We start from the raw sequence: 18327 nt of genomic DNA on the forward strand, positions 1-18327 counted from the left end.
GAGTTGGATAAGCAGGTGTTATCCATGGCAAGAAAAGGAGATGGTACTCCTGTGGTCTGACCTCAATCTCTCCTGCTTTAGGGGTAGAATCCTGGGCTCATAGAATGTCCCTCAAGCTGGGCATGGTGGTGTGTGCTGTCATCCCTGCTACTCTGGAGGCTAAGGTGGGAGGATTGCTTGAGCCCAGGAGGTTGAGGCTGCAGTGAGCAGGGATCAAGCCACTGGACTCCAGCCTGGGTGATGGAGCAAGACCCTGTCTCCTCCTACAGTCCCATCCCTATGATTGCAGATGAGGCCAGACAGAGGGCTCACTTGAGACTCCAGAAGTCTTCATTCTTCCCAAATTGACTCATTCTCAGTTTCCAGGGTATGGTGGGCAGAATAATGGCCCCTCAAAAATGTCCACATTCTCATCCCCAGAACCTGTAAATATGTTACTTATGTGGTAAAAGGGATTTTGCAGATGTAATTAAGGATCTTGAGGTGAGGAGAATATCCTGGATGGTCTGGATGAGCTCAGTGTCATCATAAGTACTCTTATCAGGGAAAGAGGGAGTCAAGAGACTCACAGAGACATGAGGACAGAAGCTGAGGTGGGAGTGATGTGAGGATGGGGCCATGAGCCAAGGGATGCAGGCAGCCTCTAGTCAGTGGAAAAGGCAAGGGATCAATTCTCCCCTTGAGAAGGAACCAGCCCTGCTGACCCATTTCAGACTTCTGACCTCTGAGCTCAATTTGTTTGTAAGCCACTAAATTTGTGGTAATTCGTCACAGCAGCAATAGGTAACTAATGCTAATTAATTGCAAACTAGTTACACAAGGCTTTGGGGTGAGAGGCTTTGTGGGCTCCAGTGGGGAACCCAGTGAGTCTTCCCCTCCACTTTCTTTCATCCTTACCCAGCATTAATTGCACATCCATGATGTGTCAAGCACATACCAACTTAATCATCACAGCCCTGCCTTCAAGGAGCTTCCAGTCTAGTGGGACTACAGACATGTAAACACACAAGAACCATATAGTAAAAGAGTGATTTTTGATGGTTGGTATGTACAAGCTGCAATCTGCATGGGGACAGGAGCCAGAAGTAAGGGAATACTTGGCTTTTGGAGCCAGAAAGGAGTGAGGTCTTGATCCTGACTGCTCATTTTGTGATGCTGGACAAGTTACTTATGGGGGACCTGGTTGCTCCCTGATCCACCTGGGGAGGTGAAGCGGGTGCTGCATTAGCTCATTGCATTATCCCTGTGAACCAGAGCCTCAGAGTGAGTGTGGGACAGGGGTGGAGGCTGGGGACAAGGAAGGATGCAGGTATTACTATGCCCTACCTATGCCTTAGTTTCCACATCTGTAAAGTAGGAAAAATAATCACTCCTATCTCATGGGGTTGTGAGAATTAAATGATGGTGCATGGAGACTGCTTGACACAGTGAGTGACGCCTAGTAAGTGCTCCAAAAACAGGGAAGGCTTTACGGAGGAGCTAGAACTTGAGCCAGACTTGAAGGCCAAATAGGAACTTGTGGGACAAACAAACAGGAGGAAGCTCTTCTGAGCAGGAAAAAAAAAAAAACAGCATGAGTGAGGCACAGGGATAGGACGTGAACCTTTTGGGGAATTGCAATGAGATTCAGGCAGCTGAAGCCTAATGTGGCCAAGAAGCAGGAGAGGTGCTTGGAGAGTAGGCAGAGGCTGGACCACCAAGGACCTTTTATGTCTTTCTAAAGATGCTTTTATCCTGAAGCCAATAGGGAGCCACTGAAGGCTGTTGAAGAGAGGAGTGACTCAACTACATTTTTATGTTGGAAACAAATCTGTTTTCCAGGTTGGTTCCAAAGAGAGACAGGAACTGAGGGAAAGGATCCCATTCCAATTCAACCTGTTGGGGCAGGGAGGAGAAGGTGTTTCCTTTTTCTTTTTCTTTTCTTTTTTTTTTTTTTTGAGACGGAGTCTCGCTCTGTCACTTAGGCTGGAGTGCAGTGGTGCAATCTTGGCTCACTGCAACCTCCACCCCTGGATTCAAGTGATTCTCCTGCCTCAGTCTCCCAAGTAGCCGGGACTACAGGTGTGCGCCACCACACCCAGCTAATTTTTATCTTTTTGGTAGAGATGGGGTTTCACCGTGTTGTCTGGGCTGGTCTCAAACTCCTGGCCTCAGGTGATCTGCCCACCTCAGCCTCCCAAGGTGTTTCCAATGTCCCCAACTGTGAACCCAGAGATGATCTCTGGAGGAAGGGGTTTCAGGAGAATCACAGCAAGTCAAAGGAAAAGATCCAAATACCTATTATCCATATGAGGAAACTGAGGCCCAGAGAATGTCACGCAGTAGTGGCAGAGACAGGACCAGATCCCAAATGTCCTGACTCACAGCCCAGTGCTTGCTCTAAAGTACCCTGACAGCCACAATCGCTGGATGAATAGCCAAGCTGCAGATGGAAGACTAAAGCAGAACAGGCAATCTCCCACATTGACTCTTTGGAGGGACAGTGAAGAGAGACTCTTGTGCTCTTGTCCAGTGTTTCTGGGGACCTGGTTGCTCCCTGATCCTCCTGGGGAGGGGGAGGGGGTGCAGCATTAGCCCATTACATTATCCTATGAAATGGAGCTGCAGAGTGAGTGCAAGATAGGGGCAGAGGCTAGGGGGCAGGAGGGGATGCAGATGTTATTATGCCCTACCTCTACCCTATGCCTGGCTGATGCTAAATTATCCTCAGTGCCACGGAACTGAACCTGTGACAACACAATAGACTAAAAATAAACTGGGCATTTACCACTTTAAAGCCTTAGAGCCAAGTCTCCCCATTCAGTTGCAATGCCCCAGTGAGGCAGTAGACTGACCCCACGTGACTTTTGGGAATGAACACTGAGACCATCAACCCTATCAATGAGGGTTAAAAAACAACAACGAAGTACCACCTGACAACTTCAAATTATTTATTGATTCCTGAAAAGGAAAATGAAAGGAAGCTGGCCAAAGCCACGGAGTGCCAGTTGAATAAGTTATCAGGAGTCTTCTTGGATTGACGATGTGGCTCCGTTTGCAGCACTTAGCATCTTCTGCCTCAGAGGAGAGCTCCTGGTGGGCGCTCAGCCTACCTGCTTCAACTGCAAGCTCACTGAAGACAGACACGCCAGTTTGGCACTGTGCCTGACTGGCAAGAGGGCTCTTTTCCTCTTTTGCAGACTGTTGATGCAGCCTCCTAAGTACCCTCTTTGCCTCCCGTCTTGGCTCCTCCAGTCCACCCTACAGTCTTCCTAAGACACTGACTGATCATATCCTCTGATTCTGCTGAAATGCTTCAGGGACTCTCCACAGCTACAGCAATGACTCCCCAAGTATGCCCTGGGGCACATCAGTCCCAAGAGATGCTCCTGAAGAAACAGCTTGGGGCCAAAATAAATTTAGAAAATGCTCTTTACTGAAGTCCCTCAGCCCTTGGAGATTCACATTCCACATGAGCGTAATACGGGATCTGAGAAGTCTTGCAAGGTTAGCATGCAGCCAGGTTAGCGTATTTGATACAGTTTTCCCAGGCTTTTTCCATCACAGGCAATCTTTTTGCAAGCAGTGTCTACAAACAGCCCAAGACATAGTCCCACAGAACGTACTTTGGGAAGCAGTGAGCTGCACGGTAGAGCCCGAAGTTCAGTCAGGGAGGGGAAGGGCAGCGGTTGTGTGATGAGTCCCTGCCCAAGGGAACATGGTCTGTGGGAGCACTGAGGTGGCCGCGATGGCTCAGGCTGCAAAAGGGAAGGTGCTGGCTGTGTGCAGACACGACAGAGATTTGTGGGTCAGGAAAGTCCATCGGCAGCTCTCCTCTCTGCCTTCAGTCTCTTCATCTGGACACAGATATCCTGGGCATGTGTGTGTTTCTGGGCCTGGCACATCCTGAGTGAATCTTGGCCTCTTGAACCCAGCAGCCTCCTGCTGCAGAGTCACTGAGATGCTATGCAGTTATGACATACCCTCCCACCACAAAAGAACATTGCAGCTTGTCCAGGGGATGGTCACAGAGGCCAGTGCTCCACTGGATCCCCAGCAGCAGGAGCCTTCTGTGGTAGTAAAAGCATGGGCATCAGAGGCCGAGTCCGGGGTTCCCATCCTGATCCATCACTGACTAGGTGCTGTGGGGCCTTGGGTAAGTCACTCAATCTCTCTAAGCCTGTTTCCTCATCTGTAAATTGGGAAATAATAGCTGCCTTCAGGGTTGTTGAGCCTGCAAGGTTTGTTGTCCTGTGGTATCAGCCTCACCACCTCCAAAGTTCTCGAAGATCCCGAAGGTAGGATTAAGTCTCAACATTCATTCATTCATTCCATGCAAATACTTGTCAGTCACCTTCCCCGTGCTAGGAACTGGAGAAATGGTGCTGAGGAGAAACAGGCTGGGTCTGCGCCTGTGGGGAACATACATTCTGGTAGAGATTAAGTAATTCATTCATTTATTCAATACTGAGCAGCCACTGTGGGCCCGGCACTGTGCTGAGCTCAGGCCTCCTGTAGGTTTTCAAACAGAGTTTACAAAGTACTTACAAAGCACTTTTGCCATCATTGGTTAGTTTGTTCTTCGTGACAGTCTGGTAAGATAGGAAGTAGAGATTATCACCCCATTTGGTAGACAAGGAACTAGAGGATCAGGAAGATTAAGAGGAAAATTGAACTGGGAACCAAAATCTCTCTTCTCTCCATAGGCATTCACTGGAGGCCCACTCTGGGCCAGGCGCTGTGTTCACAGTGAGATGCAAACGTCCCTCTGGCTGTGTGGGTGGTGCTGACGGCCATTTGTTTGCCCCTCTATTGCTGCAGTCCCTGTTCCTCTCTGAGGCAATACCCTCTCCCAGCCAAGCCCTCAGCCACGGACTTTCCATACAACAGGGAGCATATAAGTTGATTCCTTGAATTCCACACCCTCAGCTGTCCCCCTTTGTAGCCCAGGAAATCCTTCCTGCACTTGACTTCAACACCTAAGGCCAAGGTTGGTTCCCCTACCACCAGGGGCCTCCTTTGGGGTAGAGCAATGCTCAGGGAAGACCAAGATGACTCAGGCCCTCCTCAAATGCCAACATGTGAACCAGAGGCACACTAGACCCTGAGCTCCCAGCCAAGTGCGTGCTCGCTGTGGGGGCTACTCTGGGCCTTGGCCAGGGAGGAGCAGGTGGGAACAAGGAGCAGAGCATGCAGATCTTCCAAAGTGGATAGAGTTATAAACTGGAGCGGGAGAGGAGGAAAGGGTAATGAGGGGGCTGAATGATGAGCCCACCATCATTTTACTAAAGGCCTGGAAACTGACAGCAACGTGGGATCTTGGAGGGAGGTGCTGAATTGGGGGTGGGGTGGGGTGAGGGGTGTCAATATCACTCAACATCCAACTCACTGTCAGCTTAAATGAGCAAACCCCAGCTGAGCCAGAGAAGACTGACATATCCAGCATTCCCCAGATCCATCTGAATATCTCCTCCTTCTCCTCCACCTCTTCCTTCTCCTCTAGGAAGGCCCCTCAAGTCATCTCCATCCCCACAGGCATGTTCCCCGTGTGCCTGCCTAGCTCTTGTGCCTATACCCTGTATCTTGGCTACTCTGTCTCCCTGTGTTCTGGGCATGCTCTATTTCCTCCATCAACCAGGGGCTCCAGGAGGTGAGCTGTAAGAGGTGGAGGTTCTTTTTTTTTAATTTATTTTAGATAGAGTCTCACTCTGTCACCCAGCCTGGAGTGCAGTGGTGTGATCTCAGCTCACTGCAACCTCCGCCTCCCAGGTTCAAGCCATTCTCCTGCCTCAGCCTCCAGAGTAGCTGGGACTACGGGCATGTGCCACCATGCAGGGCTAATTTTCGTATTTTTTTTTATTTTTTAATTAGAGACAAGGCTTCACCATATTGGCCAGGCTGGTCTCGAACTCTTGACCTTGTGATCTGCCTGCCTTGGCCTCCCAAAGTGCTGGGATTACAGGCATGAGCCGCTGCACCAGGCCCAGGTTGAGGTTTTTGAAGAGCATCACCTTTGCAGGTTCAGAGTATGGAATCTCCTTTGAAGCTCCCTCCACCTCGGCTCTCTTAATTCCCAGGCCACTGCCAGCTTCACCAGATCCTGAACTGTTCTGTGAGGTGTTTACAGCCTTTCTCCTGTGCTCCAGGCATGTGGCCTTCCACCTGGATTCTGTCTGCTCTTTCATCCCCTGGCCCTGGTTCCACCAACAGCTTCCTCCAGCCCTGTTGGCAGCAGTCTAATCTAAATCATGCTCACTGCGGTTTTCAGTACAAGGTTTTATCATCAGGTTATGTATGGGTATGGGTAGCCTGAAGGATGTGGGGTAGAACCAAGAGACAACTACCTGCCTGGGGAGAGCAAGCGGCGCTACTCTCACAGCTCACACCAATGCCTGCCTGACAGAATTTTTGTCTCCGTTAATTCATTTATCGCCAGGAGAAAGTCGAGCTGTCTCTTTCCTCTTTACAGGTGAGAAACGCTGCAGGCAGGAATCCAACCGTCATTCTTGACACCACCCTTATCTAATCCCCTGCCAACTGCTAGTTCAAGCCAGCATCAGCTCTCTCCTGGACCACTGCCACCGCCTCCTAACAGGATTCCCACCTCCGCTCTCATTACCCCCGATCTGCAGCCAACTTGAGATGATCATGTCACCCCTTCCACACCCAACACAACTCCAAAATGCAAAGAGGCTTCCTCTGTTCTTGGATCAAGGGTTTAAACATGATCTAGAAGGCCTTGCATTGTCAGTCTGCATCCACCTCTCATTCCTCTCTCTGCACTCCAGCCTTGTCTGCCGTCTCCCAGCACATTGTATATGCTCCCTCCTGCCACTGGGCCTTTGCAAATACTGTTTCCTCTGCCTGGGCTGTTCTTCCATCCCTTGGGTTTCAACTCAGACATTACCTTGTTAGAGAAGGCCCCCAGCTTCCCTCGCCGGTCAAATCCCCCGTACATACTCTTAGGGCATCATGTTCTTCGTTTTCTTTGCACTGACCACAGCTGTCATCCTGACTGCATTTGGGTGGCTATTTGATTGATGTCTGCTCCCCACTAAACTGCAGGCTCCATGAGGGCAAGAGCCAGCCTAGCCCAGTGCCTGGCACATAGTAGGTGCTCAATAAATAGTTGTTTGAGTGGGGCCTGAATAAGTGAGCAAAGCCTTAACCAAGCCAGGACCAGGAGCTCAGAGCCTTTGGCTCCACAGGAAGGGAAGATGGTTAAGTCCCCGAGGCTAGCTGGGGAAGCCACAGTTTGTGCCCTACTGGAAGAGGATGCCACCAGCTCTGTGCTTGGGCTAGCAATTGGTCACTATTTGAAAACAGAGTTTGCTCCATAGCAAGCAGCCCCCCAGAGACTGGGTGTGGAGGGTGAGGAGGAGGGTGCCAGTTAGAGCGGTGAATCCCGCCACAGTTCCACTGCTGCTGTGCTCTTGCAGGGGTCTGGTCTTTGGGTTTTGGAAGTCCAGTCCTTGCTACCTCTTTACATTTGAGATGGTCCTCCCCAGGCACACCCCAGAGAAGAGAAGTGGCTGGCTTCAGTCCCTTGCTTACATGCTTACAGGGTGGAGGGAAGGTGCCTCTGGTGGGAAAGAGAAGGATGAAGAGGAAGGAAAGGGAAGACAGAAGTGTCCATGAAAAACTCAGGAGAAAGGCTTATGAGAGGCAGGATATTGGCTATTTGCGGAGGCACCTCTAGAAAATGACTCACCCTCCCCTGGTTCTTGAGTGGCCTCAGGGAGGCATCACCATCTCCCTTTTTAGCAACCTCCCCTGGTAAGGAAGAGAGAAAGAAAAGGATATCTACTGTCCAGGCAGAGCCAGTCAGACTCCTCTGAGCAATCCTGGAGGGCTTCCAGGAGGAGATGAGCTTTATAGAAGCCACAGGCTACCTGGGAGGGAGCTAGTCCAGGCAGAGAATCATAGGGAGAGAGGACCACATCCCAGGGTAATAGATGAGAAGCAGGAGACAGCAAGATAAGGAAAGACAGTGTGACCAGAGTGGAGGGGGCATTGCAAGGGAGGCAGGAATCACCCTGTTACATTAACAGGTCTGGTTGTGTCACTGTCTGCTCAGAACCCTGCAGAGGCTCTCATTCCACTCAGAAAAACCACAGACCTTCCTCCCTGCTCTCCTCTCCTATGCCCCTCACTGCCACTCCCACTGCTGAAGCCGTGCTGGCCTTCCTCCTGGTCCACAGTGCATCGTGTGCTTCTTAGGCTGTTCCTCTGCCTGGAACCTCCTTCCCTACCCAGCTCCACTCTCACTCTCTCCCCTCCTGCGAAGCTCTGCTCAAGTCTTGCCTTCTGACGCTGTTATGTAAAACTGCACCCCTTCCCTAGCCCCATTCTTGGCCCTCCTGACTTCTTTCGCCTTGCTTTTTTCCCCTCCTCATGGAACTTATAACTTTCTAACATCCCCCATGATTTATTGACTCTCTCCCACGAGAAAGCAAGTTCCACAGAGCAAGAATAATTGTCTGTCGTTTTGCTGACATGTCAGCACAAAAGACAGGGGCTGACACACAGTAGGTGTCCAACAAAAATTGGTTCAATAACTAAGAAGGGTAGAGGAGGAAGCGGGGCTGGGAGCCTGGGAATGGAGTGGAAAATCATGTTTCCAGGCTCCTTGGTGAGTGTGGGAATGGAGATCCAGGGTGGGTGGGCAGCTCCCAAGCAGCCACCCAACAGGCCAGGAACAGAACTGTCTCACCCCCTGTTATGTCTGTCCCTGCTCTCCCTCCTCCCCACCTTCAGAGTCATCCCTGGGTGATGGTGCTGCTGGCATCTGGTATCCATCAGTCCCTTCCAGGAGTCCCTGTGAAACAAAGCGGGGTGGCTAAAGTGATCCCAGATTGGGGGCAGGGGGGTAGTCTGCAGGCAAGCTGCCCCTGTTGCTGACCTACCCCTCCCCACACCCCCCTGCCCAACCCTTCCCAGAGCTACCAGCCCGCAGGTTTCACCACCCCCAACACCCAACCACACACAACTCCTGGCTCCGGATTTGAGGGATGAGGAGTGGAGCTGGCAGGAGGGAACAAGAGCATGCAAATGGGACCTGACAGGGGCTGGGCACCTCGGGCAAAGAATGTAAATAAAAATCAGTAAATATTTAGGAGAAATGGAGCGGGAAGTGGGAGAGGGAGGGTGGAGGGGACGTGTTGGATTTCCAACAACATCTGGAGGGCAGTCCTCTCCTCCATCCTCCCCATGCCCCATTCCACCCCATATGGGGGCTTGCAGTTGAGAGAGGGTGGTGGCTCTTGATGGGGAGGTGAAGTGTCTGCGCTGGGCTGTCTGGATGCTGGGGGTGGGCACAACTTTGACAGTCTAGAGTGTTTGCCTGGCCAAGCACACACAAGGCCTCACCCAACCTCAAACTGAGTGCTTCCCTCTGGGCCATTCATGTCTTCCCTTCCACAAGGCCCTGCTGTGAGCCAGGAAGCAGGGATTCTAGGATGAAAAGACAAGGTCCCTCTCCTCAAGGAGCTTCTAAGAGAAACAAGAGCTTTAAGAAGGCCCCACATAAGGAAGGCCTTGACAGAAGTCAGCTTAGGGAGCTAGGGGGAGTGACATAAAGTAGAGGTCAGGGAGGACTTCCTGGAGAAGGAGGATTATGAAAGTACAGACAGACATGGTTGAGAAAAGGATGCGTGTGCAGTGGGAGGTGAAGTTCATTTTCAGGGAGAGGTAAGAGTATGGAACCTCTGTGGGCAGGGTGATACAGGAGGATGGAGCAGGGGGGCAAAGAGAGTTGAAGCTTAGTTACCCCCAGAAGAAAATCTAAAGTAAGAGCCCCAATGGGGCAAGATGAGGGATGAGGAAAGGGGCTTGAGGAGGTCTCTGCCCCCTACCCCACCATCCCCACCACCTCAGCCAAAGTAGTTCCACCTTCATCTGCTTTACTGATCAGGCTTCTAGGAAAATTTTATTTGAAGGGTCTCAATACTTTTGAAAAAAAAAATTGAAAACTACTGCTCCCTCAGGAAATAAAAGAAAAGCTTCCTCCTAAATGGAGGCCAACGCTGGAAAAATGGAAGAGCAGAAAGCAGAGGATCTACCTCGAGCTTCAGAGCAGTGAGCCTTCACATCCCCGGACTGAGGTTAGACCCTAGGAGGGACTTCTTAACAGGTTTTTCAAGCCTTTCTCTTGCCATCCAAATTGGGTCAGGCCTGGCTCACTGCGCTGCCTGCCCACCCCATGCTAAGCCGCCCTGGGCAAGAGTGCAGGGGCTCCAAAGAGGGTCCGAGGACTGGAGTGTCATCCTCCGCCTCCTGCTTCCAGTGTGGGGAACAATTGGCCTTTTGTCCAACAGAGGATGCCCAAAGGGTGAGGTCACTCCCGACATGGCTTTCTTTGTCCCAGAGCCAAGGAGACACCAAGGCTGAGTCCAGGCAGTCTCCCCTGATCCTCTGTCCCCAAACCCCTGAGCACTGCCCCCCACCCCTCACTGTCCCCATGAAGGGCTTTTCCAGGGCCACAGGAAGGAACACTTGAAGGGAAGGAGGCTGGTGCAGCAGGCACGGGTGGAGGTGAAGAAGGCATGAGATGGGTACAGAGGAGAAGGAAGGGGAGCTGGCTAAGTCGCCAGTTTAGAGGGTGATCCTTCTTCACAAGGAGTTCCAGCCACTCATGTGGCTTGCCCTACAAAAATGGTTCCAGGCTGGGCACAGTGGCACATACCTGTAATCCCAGCACTTTGGGAGGCCGAGGTGGGAGGATCGCTTGAGTCTGAGGGACCAAGGCTGCAGTGAGCCTCGGTCACTGGCCAGAGAGGCCAAGAGGATGCTGGGAGCAGGGCCAGCACCACTGCACTCCAGCCTGGGCGACAGAACAAGATCCTGTCTCAAAAACCAACAACAAAAAAAGGTTCTAAACCTGAAAGGGGGGAAAAAAGCCAAAGGGGTCTGAGCCCCAAGGCCCCCATTGCTTGCATCAGCTTTAGACCAAGAGGCCCTTGGGTGATGTGGATGAACTGGAAGTTCCCCAGGTATTGCCAGAGGAAGGGCTTTAAATGGGATTCCCCTGTCCCAGGGGCCCCTCCCCCATGGAGGTGAAGAGCTTCCTGAGACAGGGAGAGTGCAAGGCCCAGAGGACAGCACAGTAGGGGAGGGAGAAGGCAGGGGAAAGGTGTCTGTGGCCTGGAGGAGCCAAAGGACCAGAGTCTGAGCCAGAGCATCGCTGAGGAGCTGCCATGGACGGGCCTCCAGGAGGCTCCATCATCAGGATGGGCCGAAGACAGAAACAACAGACACGGGCCATTGGCAGGGGTGTTCTAAAAAAGGAGAGGTCACTGTGGTGCCATGAGCACTAGACAGGGAAGCAAGGCTCCGAGTTCTAGTCCTGGCTCTGCCTCCAACTCATGGAGGAACCCTGGACTGGCTTCCTTTCCCTGGACCTCAGTTTCCTCCATCTGTGCAGTGAAAGGCTTCCAGAGGCACAGTTCTAGTAGTCTGGACTAAGATGCTGGGGCAGCAGTGTGCTGGAGGGCAGAGCAGGGGCTCGGGATGAGGGGATCCTGTGGCCACCTGCTGGGACAAGCTGGGACCTGGCAGGACAGGAAGGGCTACCCTGAGAGCTGTGGCTCTTGGAGCAGCTGCCTATGAGGAAGTGAGACAGAGCTATGGCGGGAGCCAACCACAACTGGGGGCTGGCCAGGGGGGACAGTAGTGCTATGGGTGGGGAGTACAGCTATCTGGAGGCCACCAAGGTTGGGAGTGTGGAGGGGCGGGTCCACCCCCAGGGCTGAATGGGCGGCCAAAGAGGCCAAGAGGATGCTGGGAGCAGGGGCCAGTGACAGGACACGGAGCGGTGTGACCAGGTCATCCTCTAAATGTGGGTTCTCAGACTTTGGGAGTTTCTGTCCCAACACCCTGCCTCCTCCCCTCCCGCCCCATTCATTCTGGACCAGCCCCCACACCCCGTCTTGGTGGAATGTTTTGTGAGCTGAGAATAGCCATTGCCAGGGTCAAGGAAGGGAGGGTCGCCAGGGACTAATTGCCCTAAATAAATGAGCAATTAAGGCTCTTACAGGAAGAATCCAGACCCCCCCCCTCCACCCACCACCCTGAAAGATCACCATGGCAACCGCTACTGGCTCCACCCCAGGAAAGGGTGAGCCACTTGGTTGGCCCACATTGCTGTCATCGGGCAGTAGAGGGTGGAAAGGGTGTGGCTTCAGTCAGGGGAAGCAGGAAGGGCAGGGGTGACTGGTGTGACTTTCTGGCTAAGGTCTCTGGGTGACTTCTCCCAGTCAGACCGTGGGGAAGAGGCAAAGAGTATGGTGCACACTCCATGGCAGGCTCACCCAATCCCAGCAGCCTGCAGGACTGAGGCCCCTGTGTCAGGGGCTGGGGGTGTGAGGAGTTGCCAGGAGAAGCAGACCCTGCCAGGTGTCCATCTCCTCTCAGCACCCCTCCCCCCGACACACTTCCTGTAATGGCGTCTCCAATGGGGAGGCCATTAGTCCTGCTTAGGGCAGCACCTAAGTACTGTGGCTGATAAATATAACATGAGCCCATCGATTAGAATCCTCCTAGTCCTACAGCAGCTCAGCTCCCTAATGGCTCCCCTCTCCTCAGCACTCTGACTACCCACCTCTCATCCCCCACCCCAGGCTGATTTTCTGGTTTACTTGAGGCTGTGGGGCAAACGTGAGAGAATCAGAAGCGAGGTGATGGGGGCAACACCCAGAGCCCAGTCAAAGGGGCTGCTGCTTGGAGACAGGCTGGACTGGTCTGGGCCCTGAGGGGGCCTGGAAGCCCCTCTGTCAGTTAGGGGCAGCTAGGGGAGGAGCACCCATGAGTTCCCAGGGCCCCATACCTGCAGTAGGACATGGAGCGGGGAAGGCAGAGGGCCCCTACTTTCTGTGAGGCATGAGACACAGCTCCTGCCCTTGGGGGCTCTCCTGGTAACTCCTCAGAGAAACCTGCAGTGATGCCAGCTCTGGTCCTGTCACCACACCCTCTTCTCCCTGGCATCTCCCACCCACGCCCCTGCTGCACCTGTCCCCGCCCAGCCGACCCTCTCTGTCTTCATTTCACTCATCTCCAGGGCGTCCACGCTTCCTCATCAGATCAGGGTTCTGAGGGCAGGGGCTGTGTCTCCTGCATCAGCTTAGGGCCCCTAAGGGGTAGGGACTGTCTTTCCCAGGGTGGGGGCTCTGGAAGTCATGAGCCTTTTCCCCAAAACCACCAAATCTGGACTGAGGACTGCGTAGGGTAGGGTCTGCCACACCCCCTACTCCCACCATAAGGTAATCAAACCAATTAGGCCTTCAGACTTGTTAACCATCAGTGCTGGGTGGGAGCTGAGACAGCAGAATGAGACAGCTCTGCCACATCTCCCCCTAACCTGAGACCCCTCGAGGCTCTGGCCTGCTGCTCAAAGACATCTGGAAGGGCCTCAGCAGAAGTGCAGGAACAGCTCCCGCCTGGGCGCCAGAGGGGGCTTGCTGGGTGGGTGGGGGCCCAGGCCTGGGAGGGGGCCTGTGGTTTTGCAGAGCTGTGTCTCTGGATGGAGGCTGCCCGCAGAATCCTCTAACAGGAAGGCTGAGCTAGGCTGGCTGCAGCCAGGAAGTGAATCCTTAATGTGCCTCTGGCCTTGCTGCTGTGCAAACTCACCACTTAAACACTCAGCAGGCTGGGTGGGGACGAGCCACAGAGCCTGCCTTCCTGGGGGTGGGTTTGGTGCCACAGCACACTGTGTGCCAGGGATGCCAGGTGTCTGTAGGTGATGCCGTGTGTGCTCCCAGGGTACCTGTCTGCCTGAATAACATTGTATGAGAGGGGTGGGTGTGCAAGAGGCCAAGGGTGAGGCTGGCCCATTCTCTGCTGTGTCCCCTGTCCCCACCCCATGCCTCTCTTAAGAGATGTGTTTTTGTGGGTTGGGGGTTCGGGCTCCATTCTTCTCATGCACATGTCTAGTTGCAGCTGTAGGGGTGGTGATTAAGTTGCAAGAACTTCCTAATGGGCACTGGGTGGGAGACTAGGATGAGCAACACTTAGGGAAGTGAAGGTGCGTTAGCACATGTTCTTCAGAGAAACAGAACCAACAGAAGAAAGAAAGAGAGGAAGGAAGGAAGGGAGGGAGGGAGGGAGGGAGGAAGGAAGGAAGGAGAATAAATGAAGGAAGAAGAAAGGAAGGAAAGAAGAAAGGAAGGAAAGAAGAAAGAAGGAAGGAAGGAAGGAAGGGAGGGAGGGAGGGAGGGAGGGAGGAAGGAGAATAAATGAAGGAAGAAGAAAGGAAGGAAAGAAGAAAGGAGGAAGGAAGGAAGGAAGGGGAATAAATGAAGGAAGGAGAAGGAAGGAAGGAAGAAAGGAGAAAAGACGGAAGGAGGGAAGGAAGGAAGGAGAATAAATGAAGAAAGAAGAAAGGAAGGAAAGAAGGAAGGAGGAAAGAAGGAAGGAAGGAAGGAAGGAAGGAAGGAAAACAGAGATAGATATAAACACACACACACTCACACATAATACAGAAATTTATTCTAAGAAATTGGCTCACGTGATTATAAAGGCTGAGAATTCCCATGACCTGCTGTCTACAAACTGGAGGCCAAAGCAGGTTGGTGGTATAGTTCCAGTCTAAGCCCAAAGGCCTGAACCAAGAGCACTGGTGGTGTAGGTTCCAATCAAAGGACAGTAGGACCAATGTCCTAGTTCAAGCATTCTGGTAGAAGAGTGACTTCTTCCTTATCCGTGTTTGTTTCATTCGGGTCTCTGATGGACTGCATGGGGCCCACCCACACTGGGGACGGCAATCTGCTTTAATCAGTCTATAGACATGACACAAATGTCAATGTCACCCAGAAACACTCTCACGGATACACCAAAAATAATGTTTAACTAAATATCTGGGCACCCTGTGACCCAGTCAAGTTGATACATAAAACCATCACAGGATCTCCCCTTTGAAGAAGTTTCTGGAAGGGACGTTGGGTCTGGGAGACATGGATAAAAGGATAAGGGATAGGCAGATTCTGCTTACAAGGTGTGTTGACTCAGGCTGCCACACCAAAACACCACTGACTAGGTGGCTTAAACAACAGAAATTGGGCCCGGTGCGGTGGCTCACGCCTGTAATCCCAGCACTTTGGGAGGCTGAGGTGGGTAGATCACCTGAGGTCAAGAGTTTGAGACCAGCCTGGGCAATATGCCAAAATCCTGTCTCTACTAAAAATACAAAAACTAGCCAGGCATGGTGCTACATGCCTGTAATCCCAGCTACTCCCAGTTACTCGGGAGGCTGAGACAGGAGAATCTCTTGAACCCAGGAGGTGGAGGTCGCAGTGAGCCAAGATTACGCCACTGCACTCCAGCCTGGGTGGCAGAGTGAGACTCCGTCTCAAAAAAAAGCAACAAACAACAACAATAACAAAAACCAGAAATAGATTTTCTCACAGTTCTGGAAATTGGAAGTCCAAGACCAAGGTTCCGGCCCATTCAGTGTCTGGTGAGGGCTCCCTTCCTGGCTGCCTTCTTGCTATGTCCCCACAAGGCCCTTCCTTGGTACATGTGCTAAGAGGTGGAAGTGGGCAGGGAGAATGGGGATGTGGGGGCAAGAGGAGCTGGGAGGTGCTGGGAGAGAATGCTCTAGTGTCTTTTCCTCTTATAAAGGCACTAATCCTGTGGCATCAGGGTCCCACCCTAATGACCCCATGTAACTTTAATGACCTCCTTAAAGGCCCTGTCTCCAAATACTGCCCCACTGTGGGTTAGAACTTTCACATAAATTTTGAGGGGACATAGTTCAGCACTAGGTAAGGAATATCTCTCTCTTTCCCCCTGACACTGCACCCTCATTTTAAAAGATAAACTTGTTCAGATTTCCCATTCCAACTGGCCAAGCAAACTACCTCCTGCCTCTTCCCCAACTCCTCACCCCTTCTCCCTTCTCTCCCAGCCTCCCCTTCCCCAGCCTCTCTCTGCATTCTGAGGCTGGGGCTGGGGCAATCAAGAGGCTTCAATAGCCTGAATTCAGCCCCCAGCCCGGGCTATATTTAGCCTAGTGGCTCAGACACTGGACAAAGCCACTTCCAAGAAGCTGGTGGGGACAGAGTTGAGAGGAGGCTGCCCTTCCTGCCCCTTTCCCTTCCTGATATGGATACCCCTTGGTTGCCCTCCTGGGGTTACCAGGAATGCTGTTCACAGGGCATGGGCTGGGACTTTGTGTGCACTGCATTCTATTTCTAGATCATCCACTGGGAAGGGAGTTCTGAGCCCCCTGCCCCAGCCTGAACGAGCACATTCTGCAGTGTTCTCCTTTCACATCCTGCCCATGCATCAGAGTCACTTGGGAGCTTTCAAAGCTATGGATGCCCAGGCCCCACCCCTAAAGATTCTGATTTAATTGGTCTGGGGTGAGGCCCTGGCATCCTTCTTTTTCTTTTCAAAACCTCCCCTAGGCGACTTGAATGCACTGCCAGGATGGCAGATCACGGTTCTAGATCTTTACCACTCAAAGTGTGGTTCCTGGATCAGCGGCACCAGCATGGTGAGGAAGGGAGGGCTTGGCTTGTTGGAAATGCACATTCCTAGGCCCCGCCCCAGCCTGCTGAATCAGAATCTGCCTTTTAACAAGGTCCCCAGGGGATTCCAGTGCGGGCTGAAGTTTGAGAATCACTGCTGCAGAGCCCCGCACTGTCATGGGCAAGACTCCAGATCTGTGTCTCCAAGGGTTTTGGTCAGGCTAGAGCAGTGAAGGGCCCTGGTGCTCACCCTGCCTGCCCCCGCTTTCTTCTTAGGACGAGATTCTGGCTTCTTGGGATTTATATCCTGTGGGGGATGCCTGGGTCTGTTTCTCCCAGGCCCATAGGGAGCCAATCTAAATTCTCAAGTTCTGGTTAGCTGAGAGTGTCTGATATGTAATTCACACTTTGCCTTTACCCAAAACGCTTCCCAACTGTCTATAAGACAAAATGCAGATTCCTTAGAAGAGCATGGAGGCCCCGCCAAGGTACAGAGCCTTACTCCTGCCACTATCCCCACCCAACACCCAACGCTAGAACCAGACCTAGCACCTCCTGGCTGCCAAAACCCATACTGCTCCCTTAAGGATACCTCCTGCGCACTAGAGCATTTGGCATTCGTTGTTCCCTTAGCTGGAATGGCTTTATCTCTCTCTCTTTTTTTTTTTTTTTTTGAGACACAATCTTGCTGTGTCGCCCGGGCTGGAGTGCAGTGTCACGATCTTGGCTCACTGCAACCTCCGATTCCTGGGTTCAAGCAATTCTCCTGCCTCAGCCTCCCAAGTAGCTGGGACTACAGGCGCCCGCCACCACGCCCAGTTAAGTTTTGTATTTTTAGTAGAGACAGGGTTTCACTATGTTGGCCAGGCTGGTCTCGAACTTCTGACCTCGTGATCTGCCCACCTCGGCCTCCCAAAGTGCTGGGATTACAGGCGTGAGCCACTGTGCCCAGCCGGCTTTATCTCTTCTTTTCCTATCTGTTTAATAGGTTCCTATTTATCCTTCAAGTCTCAGATAAGGTCACCTCCTCCGGGACGCCCTCCTTAGTCCTTCAGGCACAGTAAGTGTTCCAACGGCTATTCGTACAGGCCCCACTCCCGGCACCTATTACATTGTGTCTGTCTATCTCTATCTCTTCCACTAATCTCTTCAATCAAAGAGGCAGTCCCATTCGTCTGTGTAACTCTAGTACCTTAGCCCAGCACCTGGACAGAAGTATAAGTAATAATAATAATAACAGCTAATATTCATTGAGTGTTCATTCTGTACTAGGCACCATACAAACCACTTCCTATGCATTATAACATGCATTCTCACAGCAGCCCTACAAGATAGATGATTTGTTATCTTCATTTTATTGGTGAGAAGTCTGAGGCTCAGAGAAGTGAAGCAACGTGCCCAAGGTCACACAGGAAATCATGGCAGAACTGGGATTTGAATTCAGTCTGGCAGGCTCCAGAGCTCATGTTCTTTACACTCTATGGCTACTCAGCAGAGCTCCTGAGATGGATAATGCATTAATGAATGAACAACTCAATGACTCCTAGGTGGGAATTTCCTAGTCACCTGTTCATCAACACCTTCTTCACGGTTACCAATCTCCTGTTTCTATCTTCCTTGTTACCTTCATCAGCAAGAATCCTTTGTAGGAATCAAGCAATGAATTGGTCCTGGCTCAGTTGACCTGTTGCAGGGATCAGGATTCTATTCTCCGGTTGCTGTTTTTGGTGAAATGAATGTCGGGGTTTAGACTGCTTGGGTTCAAATCCTGGCTGTACTGCTAACTACCTGAACAACCTTGAGGTGGGTTACTTCACCTCTTCCAGCCATTGAGCAAGTCACTTGACCACACTAAGCTTCTGTTTCCTGTATTGGCAATAGCAAT

At 52.0% G+C, this 18327-nt stretch overlaps 1 long non-coding RNA gene across 1 annotated transcript; it reads left to right on the forward strand.

The window, feature by feature from the left end:
- Nucleotides 1-2801: 2801 nt before the first annotated feature.
- LOC112610335 lies at nt 2802-6719 on the forward strand. Its single transcript, XR_003116313.1, has 3 exons — nt 2802-4135; nt 5851-5998; nt 6449-6719. It is a non-coding gene; the product is annotated as an uncharacterized LOC112610335 (long non-coding RNA).
- The last annotated feature ends 11608 nt before the right edge of the window (nt 6720-18327 follow it).

The sequence above is a fragment of the Theropithecus gelada genome, chromosome 16 (genome assembly GCF_003255815.1).
Source record: "Theropithecus gelada isolate Dixy chromosome 16, Tgel_1.0, whole genome shotgun sequence".
Lineage (NCBI taxonomy): Eukaryota > Metazoa > Chordata > Mammalia > Primates > Cercopithecidae > Theropithecus > Theropithecus gelada.